This window comes from Mercenaria mercenaria, chromosome 3, assembly GCF_021730395.1.
Source record: "Mercenaria mercenaria strain notata chromosome 3, MADL_Memer_1, whole genome shotgun sequence".
Taxonomy (NCBI): domain Eukaryota; kingdom Metazoa; phylum Mollusca; class Bivalvia; order Venerida; family Veneridae; genus Mercenaria; species Mercenaria mercenaria.
This window is the reverse complement of record NC_069363.1, coordinates 80556044-80566312: the sequence shown is the minus strand read 5'-3', so window position 1 is coordinate 80566312 and position 10269 is coordinate 80556044. Positions and strand designations below refer to the sequence as shown.

Genomic DNA, 10269 nt, shown 5'->3' with positions numbered 1-10269 from the left:
ATGCCTGCCTATGTCACATGATTTCTTGAAAAGTCCCCTCTCACAGTAGTAGCCAAGGTATTTTAAAAGGAAATATGTAGATGTCCGGTAACCGGACGCCTACCCTGCATTCTAGCTGTCCGGCAACAAGACGACTAGCCTCTCCGCTTATGTTTTTCTAGCTGTTCGGTGATCTTTTTACATATGAATACTGTAATGAATAAATTTATTGTATCATATTTTTTTGGCGTAAGTTTGTATTCACCTGTAAGGCTTATACAATATTTTAAAATTGATTACCGGACGCCTAGAAAACCCCTATAGGATAGGATAGGCTAGGCATCCTGTTACCGCTCGGCTGGAACACTGGCTAGGTTTCTGGTTACCGGATGTCTAGACACTTCCGTTTATAAAATGGTAACTGTTTTTGCTGTGGGTCTCATAAGTCATGTTTTTTTCTGTCTGGTGACTACTCTTTTTCCATTATTGTTGATTCAGAATGTTTTGTAACAGGATGATTGTATATGGATAGTAGGACTTTATGCCATATAATGAAAATCTTTTTATTTTTAAAATTTTTGAGCCTTGCTGTGTGTTAAACAATTGATGATCCTTTAAAAAAATAGATTCATAGTATAATAACTTTTAAAGTATTTTGTGGTAAGTTAATGAAACCTTTCAAAATCACATTATTAATTTAGTAGTGAGTTTTTGATTTTTAGTGATGTTTACAGTACATGTAATGTATCTTCTTTCAGATAATATTCCCTGTTCCTTTGATGGTTCGTTCCACTACAGCTGGTTCATATACCCTACAACAGCCAGGAAATTGGTCTGTTTACTTTAAGATCTCAAGAAAATGTAACATATTTTGGATGTGCTTTGAGGAATCAGGTAAGTAACATGCAGCTAAAGGCTCTTATTATAATTTTAATGCAATATATTATTTATTTATACCTCTGTCTAGGTTTTGTTGGAGCCAATACAAAATAAGTCTACTTCTACACTAATGATTTGTACAATGTATGTACATGTACTATGACTATTGAATGGCTTTTAAAAACTGACAAAACTGGCATTATTGAAATTTAATTTCAACAATCCGGTTTTGAGGAGGATCAGTTGGTGTAAAGTCTTCATTACATTGGCTATTAGCCTGGGAAAAGTTTGTGGCACTCAATAAGTACGTGGATAATTTGAATGCTTAACACTACATGTACATGTGTATAAGTTGATATCTCATTAAGTTGTAGAATAGTTCTAAATAATAGGAGTTTTAATTAATTATTTGAAGTAAATCAATTAATTGTAATTTAGTTTAATTGTAATATGATTATTTTCAGATTTAATTAACCCCTTCTTGACATAGACATTGTTATGTGATTGAATTGTTTTACCAGTTTTATTGCACCAAGAATATGGATTAGAATGGAGACTGTAAAGGTTCCTGAGATACATGAAGATAACAGATACTTTTACCAAAGACTTTTAAATCTTTTTTCAGGAAGGCAAGTGTTTCCTCTTGTTTATGAAAGCAACTCAGTTGGTTAAGGGGCAGACAACTTGTGAGCATGGTACATCACTACCTGTATTGGTATTCCATTTTGACAATGCTGCTAGCTAGAATAGAAATAACATCTTGCTGTGGTATGGTCTGTGGAGAGTTTTACTAGGTAACAACCATTTTTGATAGCTGTTAAAACAGTGTATACTTTTAACCCTTAGGCTGCATGAGGCAGCTATGTCTGCCTTTGCAACCAGTGCAGATCAAGATCAACTTGCACATCTGTGCAGTCTGATCATGATCTGCAGTGTTGATACTTAGTCAGCAAATTTTCTATTAGAACCCCCTATAAGCTATAAATGGTACTGTCTCTATTTAAAGATGGAGTAGTCCATTTTACAAATTTAGCAGGTTAAGGGTTAACACAATAAATGCAAAAAATGTGTTTTAGAACATCCTATTTGCAGTAACCAAAATCTACAAACAAAGTACATTTTATATACTGACAGCACGCTGTTGTCAGTCTGTTTGTCAATATTTTAGAGCATTGGTTGTAAGAATCACCTATTATCAAATAGTGATAACCCTGCTTTTATTAAATAAAGCGACTCCTAGGTTAATTATTTAAAATAAAATGTTTTACTTATTTGTTACAGGATATCACAGATCGACTGAATATTCAACAATGATCACAGACCATGCAAAGTTTGAATCTGACTTGCACTTTTGAATTTAGAAGAATATGTGGAGGAGGGTGAATGCTGAGACCTTTAATAATACATGATATTGCTGACACAGTGTGTCAGTCATCAAAGAAATGTCATAACAACACAGTTGGTCAACAAAGATTTAAATCCTGTCACATTCTACAAGTGGAGAAATATCTTATCACAATATTTTAAACTTTTGAAGAAGATAACCAAGTATTACCACTTTATCATGTCTGCAGAAACACCTGGAGTGTTAGTCTTAAAAGTGACAGGCCAGTTAACTTACTAAAATCTACTCCCCCTTGCCAAACAAATATTATTGACATGGAATGACACAAGCCTGACAATGGTACCTGTATGAACTCATAAGAGAATAGTTTTTGTCTGAAAAGTCGAAGGATTCTGTTTGTCCCAAACCACTTGAACTGAAATTGGACTGACGAGGATTTTTCTGAGAACTGAAAAAAGGAAGTGAATATAAAAGATAGAAATTGTTGTTGAATTCAAACGTTTTAATATACAACATTTTAGCCTGTTTTGCTGTTCATATAGATGTGTTTAGCTGTTAAGGTTAAACATCAAGTAAAGGTTGTAGTTTCAGTTATCTACATTAAAGTATTGGCTGGAAATAACTATTTACTTTTCACCAGAGCTTGTAGCAGTGTAACCTTCATCAAAAGTTAAGCTGTTGTGTTAATTATTAAAATATTTTTAGAAAAACGAATTTAGTATGTATGTTGCCATGGTAACATAATTCAAATTATATTTCATTGAAATTATGGATTTGTATTTCAATAAGGGATCTACAGTATATAATGTAATGGTAAAAGAATGTTCACTTTCGTCAGTATTGTCAGTTATCACTAGCCAGTGAAAAACAGATTATGAGGAAAGGGATGACTGAAATGTTTATTCTTACGATAACTACTTTTGTTACAGAACATGACTGTTTTAAAGTTTTTATTTGAAATTTTCAGATTTCTTTCCTGAATACTTGTACTTTCAAATATTTAACTTATTAGAAATACTTTTTAAAATAAGCTCTTGTTTTTAAGTATTATTGTAGGAAAAGGGAATTTAAAACATATGTCGCCATGGTAACATAATTTTCTTAGAAAATATGGAAAAATTTTAATTAGCTGTACTTTCTAGTATTCTAGATAAGCATAAACAATAAAACATCAGTAGTAATATATGTTTCATTTATTTCAAAATAGTAATTTATTACCAGCAGGTAAAAGGCAAGTTATGAAGAAACAATGACAGAAATGCCTTATTCTTATAGTTATTACTCATGTTACAAACACTGTCATAAAACAAAACATTTTATTTTTTTAACATGGAATTTTGAGATAATATTTTTGAATACGTACCACTTTATAATATTCAAGTTATCTGAAACACTTTTCCAAATTTAGCTCGTTTTTAAAGTATTATTGTAGAAAACAGAATCAAATGCATATGTTGCCATGGTAACATAATTTAATAATGTTTTTATAGAAAAAAAGAAAATGTGAAGGACTTTAACCAGCTAGGTGTTTGCACTTTAAGAGAAGAAACAACGACTGAAATAGTTTATTCTTGTGGTTATTTCCCGTGTTACGAAATCTGTCATAAAACCAAACATTTTTTATCTTTTCACATAAAATTTTCAAATTTTACTTTTGAATATATAAACCACTAAATATTCAACTTATAAGAAACATTATTTTAAATTAAGCTTTTATTCTTAAGTACTATTGTAGAAAAAGCAATGTATTGCATATGTTGCCATGGTAACGCAATTTGAATAATGTTTTCATAGAAAATATGAAAGATTTAAATTAGCTGTATTTTTCTGTTTCAAGTAAGCATCACAAAAATAAAATTTCATAGTAATAGAAGGTTTTTTTTCCAAGGTAGTCATTTATTACCAGCCTGTAAAAGACAAGTTATGAAGAAACAATGACAAATCTATCTTATTCTTGTGGTTATTACCCATGTTACAAAATGTACAAAAACTGTCATAAAACCAAACATTCTTAATATTTTCATGGGAAATTTTCAGTTTATTTTTGTAAATACATATGCCTTAAAATATTTTGCTTTTTAAAATCCTTATTTCAAGCGAACATGTTTTTTTAAGTTTTATCATAGAAAAGGGATTTTAATATATTTGTTGCCATGGTAACATAATTTTAGAAATATTTTTATAGAAATTGTTGTAGATTTTAATTGATTATCATTTTGTGTATTAAGAAGGGATCTTATTTATATCATGCAATTGTAACAAAAGATATATTTATTTCAGTATGTGAGAAATAAACTAGAAAGAAAGGATAACTGAAATGTACTGTTTTCATTTTTAATATCTATGTTACAAAATCTGTCATAAAATTGACAATTTTGAAGATTTTCATCTGAAATTTTCAGGATTTATTTCTGAATGAATATACTTTCTAAATATGTAGAAACCTGAAAATGTCAAAATCCCTCATCTGGACCCATTTTCTCAGTCATGGTCACATATAGTTTATTGTTTAAACTGTTTTGATTACATCCATAAGTTTCCAATGTTGATATACTTACTTATGATAAAATGGATGTCAAGGTTTTATGCCTTGAAATTTGCTCTTTTTCAGACTTACATGCAAAAGACAAAAACTGTGTACATAAAATTATCTAAACAGTGATTTAGACAGGATTAAACACAGTTATTCCATTTAGATTTCCTCACTTCAGAATGCAGCCATTTTCGCAACAGAAATCAATAGGCTGTTGCCAAGATTTACTGACGTTATAATTGTTCAATAGCCTGAGGCCCATTTGATACCATCAAAGTCACGATAAAAAACTTTTATATCATTATTACTTTACTGAATGATGAAATATCCAGAAAATTCGCAGTTCATTTGTATTATGAAATACCTCTTTGTCATATATACCTTTTCGCACAAAGTCAGTCTATCACTTCTGGCCGTTTTCAATAAAGCTCATCTCGGCGATTTTAGATTTAATCACGCTTACTTTGAACCTCAGTGTTATCAAATGATAGGTACTTCCTACAGTTTTGTAATAACTTGTGGTGATGTTGCCGTTTAAGGGGCATGCATCCAGGTTTATGTCAAATATTCTGATTTTTAGAAAATGCTTTCAGTAGAAAACCCCTTAATAGCAATGTAACGCAACAAAGACGGAATTTAACTGTACTTTTGTTGCCAACTCAAATAATTTTAGTTTATGTTTATCAATATATTCTATACGCTCTTGTTTTAATGGAATCTGGACTTACAAGAAGGAACATTCATAATAGCCCCCAACAAAGCAGATAGAACATAGGTATAGTTATATCACCAAGAAGTCACACAACGCGTTTACAATAAAAAAAAACTTCTGACTGAAGTGATCGAAAGAGTGAATATTATTTAAAAAGATGAAAAAATTATTTGGTCATATACCGCTGCGACAAACCGCAAAACAGTTTCATGTAAATACACAGTAAAGATACCAATACTTTCCAAAATGTATGCATTTTAAAACAAAAACTATCTGGCATGTAAAAATATCAAAAGGTTTCAGTTTAAAGACGTATTATCTCAAAGCTTGGTACAAACAGATATATTTTTAAATGATGACTCGCTGTTTGCAAGTGTATTTTCAAGCAATTCCTGGTATTTTCAGCTTAAAAGAATATTAAGTTGTCGTCACTCATGACACTACAGTTAGCAACAATTTTTTGTGGACGTTCACCTTCTTAACGTTGTAAATTAGCTTCGACATTACAATAATCTTTTGTAAAGGAATGTAAAGAAAACTCGGTGTCTCGATTTTCAAGGGATCGAGCGTTTTACTCCAAGATAAATAAATTTGACTTAAAATGATATTTAGTGCACGTCTTGTTTTCATAACAGGATATTGATAAATGCCCTAGAGATAGCCAGAATGTTTGGATAAGCGAGTTCGAGATATTAAGTTTTTAATTGTATCTTGTAAACGAAAAACAGTGAAGTTTTAATATTAGGTTATTTAACATTGTTCTATACAATATGGAGATATATTTGGACGAGTACCCAGCTGAGAAAACCATATTGGACGAGGGCTAGGCAAGTCCAATATGGTTTTCCCAGCTGGGTACGAGTTCAAATATATCTCGTATTGTACAGACCATTGTTAAATTATCTTTTTATTCTAAATCTATTTTATTTTAGTTTAGATTAAAAATGATCCACTGAATATTGTTTTCTTGATAATTATATAATCCTGATTTCAAGACACATAATCAAACTTTGTACATAGGTCGCCTACTTTACCCGATTTACATTCGGAACATTTTCACGCGTTTCGGGCTTTATCGTATGTTTAACATGGGACTATTGAACCGTCTAAATACGGAAAATACAGGTTATTTTGTACGCACGTGCGTCCAGTATAGTAATATATTGTAAGGTCACGTGTTGCAAAGAAACGTTCACGATTGGATAGATAAAATAGAAATAGAATAAAGTGACATATTTCTATGTTGAAACTATTCCCGTATATTACACGGATTACATGTATCTTTTTATTGATATTACATGACGTACTATTTTAGTAATAGTCCATATTATATTATGCGATAGGACAAACTTTATCCCATTGCGATATGACTTGTTTACGTTGCAGACCTTAAAACATACTCACACACTCGTGTATAAATGTGAGTTTTATGCCAAACATTAAACAGACGAGCGAAAGAAGTCCTATGTCAAACACTTTCTTAGCGGGGTGTATACATCTGTTTATTATACTAATACAGTTAGAATCAAACATAAACATGTGAAACTGTTATGAACTGTAGTGTTGTTTTATATCTGTTTTACATTTTTACATTTAATGGTTCTTTTTCCATAAAGGTGATTATCTCATGTTTCTTTTGATATTTCTCATTTCTAATCTGACTTTTATAATTATAAAATCCTCCGCCTTAAGCTGTTGGGGTAATGAAAATATAGTCCTTCTCTCAAGGGAAATTATATACTGAAACGGGAAATAATGACAGGTGGTAATTAGTGAAATTGCAATGCGCAAACATAACTCTGTGTCAAGTTATTTTCAAATGTTCTGAAAATTCACTGTCCGAACAACATTATGGACCTAATTTAAAGAATTTAAAGAAATAAGTCATAATAGTAGATCGCAAAAAGGTAACGTGAAGACTACAAATACATCATTCTTGAATCTTCCATTAGGCTGATTTGCCTCCAGTTAGTATTTAATGATAGCATATTTGTCCGGAGAAAAACTTTGCATTCGAAGTAACTTGTTCACGTGTGATGTTAGTTGAATATGCGATAAGACAAGCTCATTACAAGTCATTTTCGAATAATCACAATTTGTGTACATATTTTCTACGGAATATTTTTAAAGGAACTTTCTTTTCATATTTTGTTCAGACAATAACTTTGCTAATATTGAAGGGAATCTAGAGAAATTTTGTATTATAAAAAGTTGTGCATATATCTTATGCTCGCCGTTATGGGCTCATAACAACATTATTTATACTGATTTCATATTACAGTTCATGCAAAACGTCTGTCACTGCTGGCGATGTCTATTTAAACTATCTTAAAAGTGCAAAATCAAGAAAAAAAGATGCTCGCATCGGGAATCGAGCCCGGGACGCCGCGGAAGAAAAACTTCCCCGCTGTCTCTACCAATACCGCCACGGAGAAATATGTTTTCACGATCGTTAAATATAGATATTTATAAGTCGACAGTTTACCTGGAGTAAAGTATTACAAACACTTTTTCAACTTTCAGTGTAAAAAATAGTAAAAACAACTAATTTTCTTGTGTATTTATAACATATAGTCTGTCAGTAATTAAGTCTTAAAGTTTGTTAAGAATAAAAGCATTAATGTCCTGACACCTATTTTTTTTTTCCTTTTCTTGTTGTACAATCTGTAGGCCAGTGACTCTAATACAAACATAAATCTGTTCTCTTTCTATAATATTGGAATTAATATTGCTTTGCATTACTGATAGATAACGAGCAAACCAACCTATTAATACAAACAATCTACCTACAGCTGCAGGTGAAGCATGTCACCAATTAATAATTACCATATATGACTTAAGCGTTCTGCACTGATTAAAAGGTGTAAAAAGTGTGACTTTACGGTGTAAGTATTAGTTATTCAATTTTCTAACATGGTTCGATTTGTTTTCCAGTTAAACAAAGAAGAAAATCAAGCTCTATATATTCTGCGATAAACAACAATTGACGCGTGGACCGGTAAGAGAGCACTGTGACGTCAATTATGACGTCATATTGCCGCATGACGTTCGATACATTACTCCTCAGGTAAACGAAGTCCAGTATAATATCTATCAAAATATATCAATGAGCATGTCAGAATGAAAACAATCAAGGCCTTCTTGTTATTTATCGTTTAATTTACCACGGTTCATCGTGCAGATGCTTCAGTATTTAACCTCTCTAACGCCCTCGTGGTTCAATTCCTACGCATCTGAACTCTGAACCGTGGTAAATCAGACGATAAACAACTCGAAGGCCTTGATTATTTGTTATATTTATGCCCCCTTTCACCTCATATATTTTAATAGCTTTTAATGACGATACGTCCCACGATGTTTTATAAAGGACCATTACCCATGATTCGTGCTGATAAAATCTGTGAAAAGATCCTTTGGAAGCAAAGAACGCAACCAAGCAACATAATATTTGACTCGATTTTGTTTAGTCTGTTCATGAGAGGTAATGGAATGTGCAACTCTTCTCACGCCACCTAGCACCGGCTTAAGCGGAATTCTATTATAATAGTGAAAATGAATTTACTTCGTGATCCAAAAGGACCAGAAAATATAACAACACTAAGTCATAACACTATCGGCTACTTTACATTTTTTGTTATTTCTGCAGTTTCGCAAATTTATGCAGACACCCAGCAAACCTGTAATAGCTTAAATAATAACTTCACGCCAAAATGTTTTGCAGATAGCTATACGGTGCAATTTGCATAATGAATTATAATCTCCCTTTCAGGTCCTGCTGTTGAACAACAGATTAGCCAGTGTGTAACACCTGCTGATACTTCTACATAAAGCTTCAAGAGTTAGGTCAAGCATAGTACTTCAACAATGTCATTGTTGAACGGAACAGTCCTACCAGACATGCCGAATAACACTCAAACTGAGTTATATGATAATACCACACTAAACACCACTGCATCAGATATCCAATTTAATTTGCATCAAATTTTGGCTGTATTTGTACCACTGGTATGGGGAATTTTGACTGTTTTGGGTATTCTTGGGAACACGCTTGTTATCTACACAATTATCAGACATGGGGATAAAAATGCTGCGAATTATTTTATCATAAATCTGGCTATTTCTGACTGCATTTATTGTGCTTGTCGTTCCGTTCACAGCCACGCTATATGCACTTCCGGCATGGATATTTGGTGACGGCATTTGCAAGATCACAATGTACATAGTCTATGTAAGTAACATAATGTTATCAAACTTCATATACAATAGTAATATTTATTATTTTTCATTTGTCGAAATATATTGATACTACGTTTAAGCATTCAATGTGTTAGGGTGCCGTGCAAATAATAACAATATAATTTAAATTCAAGCACAGTCAGAGACAACCATTGCAAATAAAGGCACATTCAAATTGATACATTGTTAGTTGTAATAGGAATGTATATGATGTCTGTAACATCCCTACTAGAAATAGACTAATTACATAGTCATAAAACATACCATCAATATTGTTATTTGTACGGATCATCAGCCGGTAAACGATCCATTCACCAACCATTTACGATCAAGGTAGGATACAACATGATGAGGATCTGGAATCAGATGTGGAGGATCGCGTCTCGGAGAACATACGTCTCGGACGGGGAAAGACCTTGCGACCTCCTGATTCATACATCTTATGCTCGCCGTTATGAGCTCATAACAACATTATTTATACTGATTTCAGGTTACGATTCATGCAACATGTCTGACACTGATGGCGATGTCTATTGATCGTTACTATGCCATTGTTTATGCCCTTAAGTCCAGGAGTTGGAGGAC

General features: G+C 32.2%; 1 long non-coding RNA gene across 1 annotated transcript; it reads left to right on the top strand.

The window, feature by feature from the left end:
- The first annotated feature begins 735 nt into the window (after nucleotides 1-735).
- LOC128555733 (uncharacterized) lies at nucleotides 736-3714 on the top strand. Its single transcript, XR_008370310.1, has 3 exons — nucleotides 736-873; nucleotides 1484-1652; nucleotides 2140-3714. It is a non-coding gene; the product is annotated as an uncharacterized LOC128555733 (long non-coding RNA).
- Nucleotides 3715-10269: the final 6555 nt, after the last annotated feature.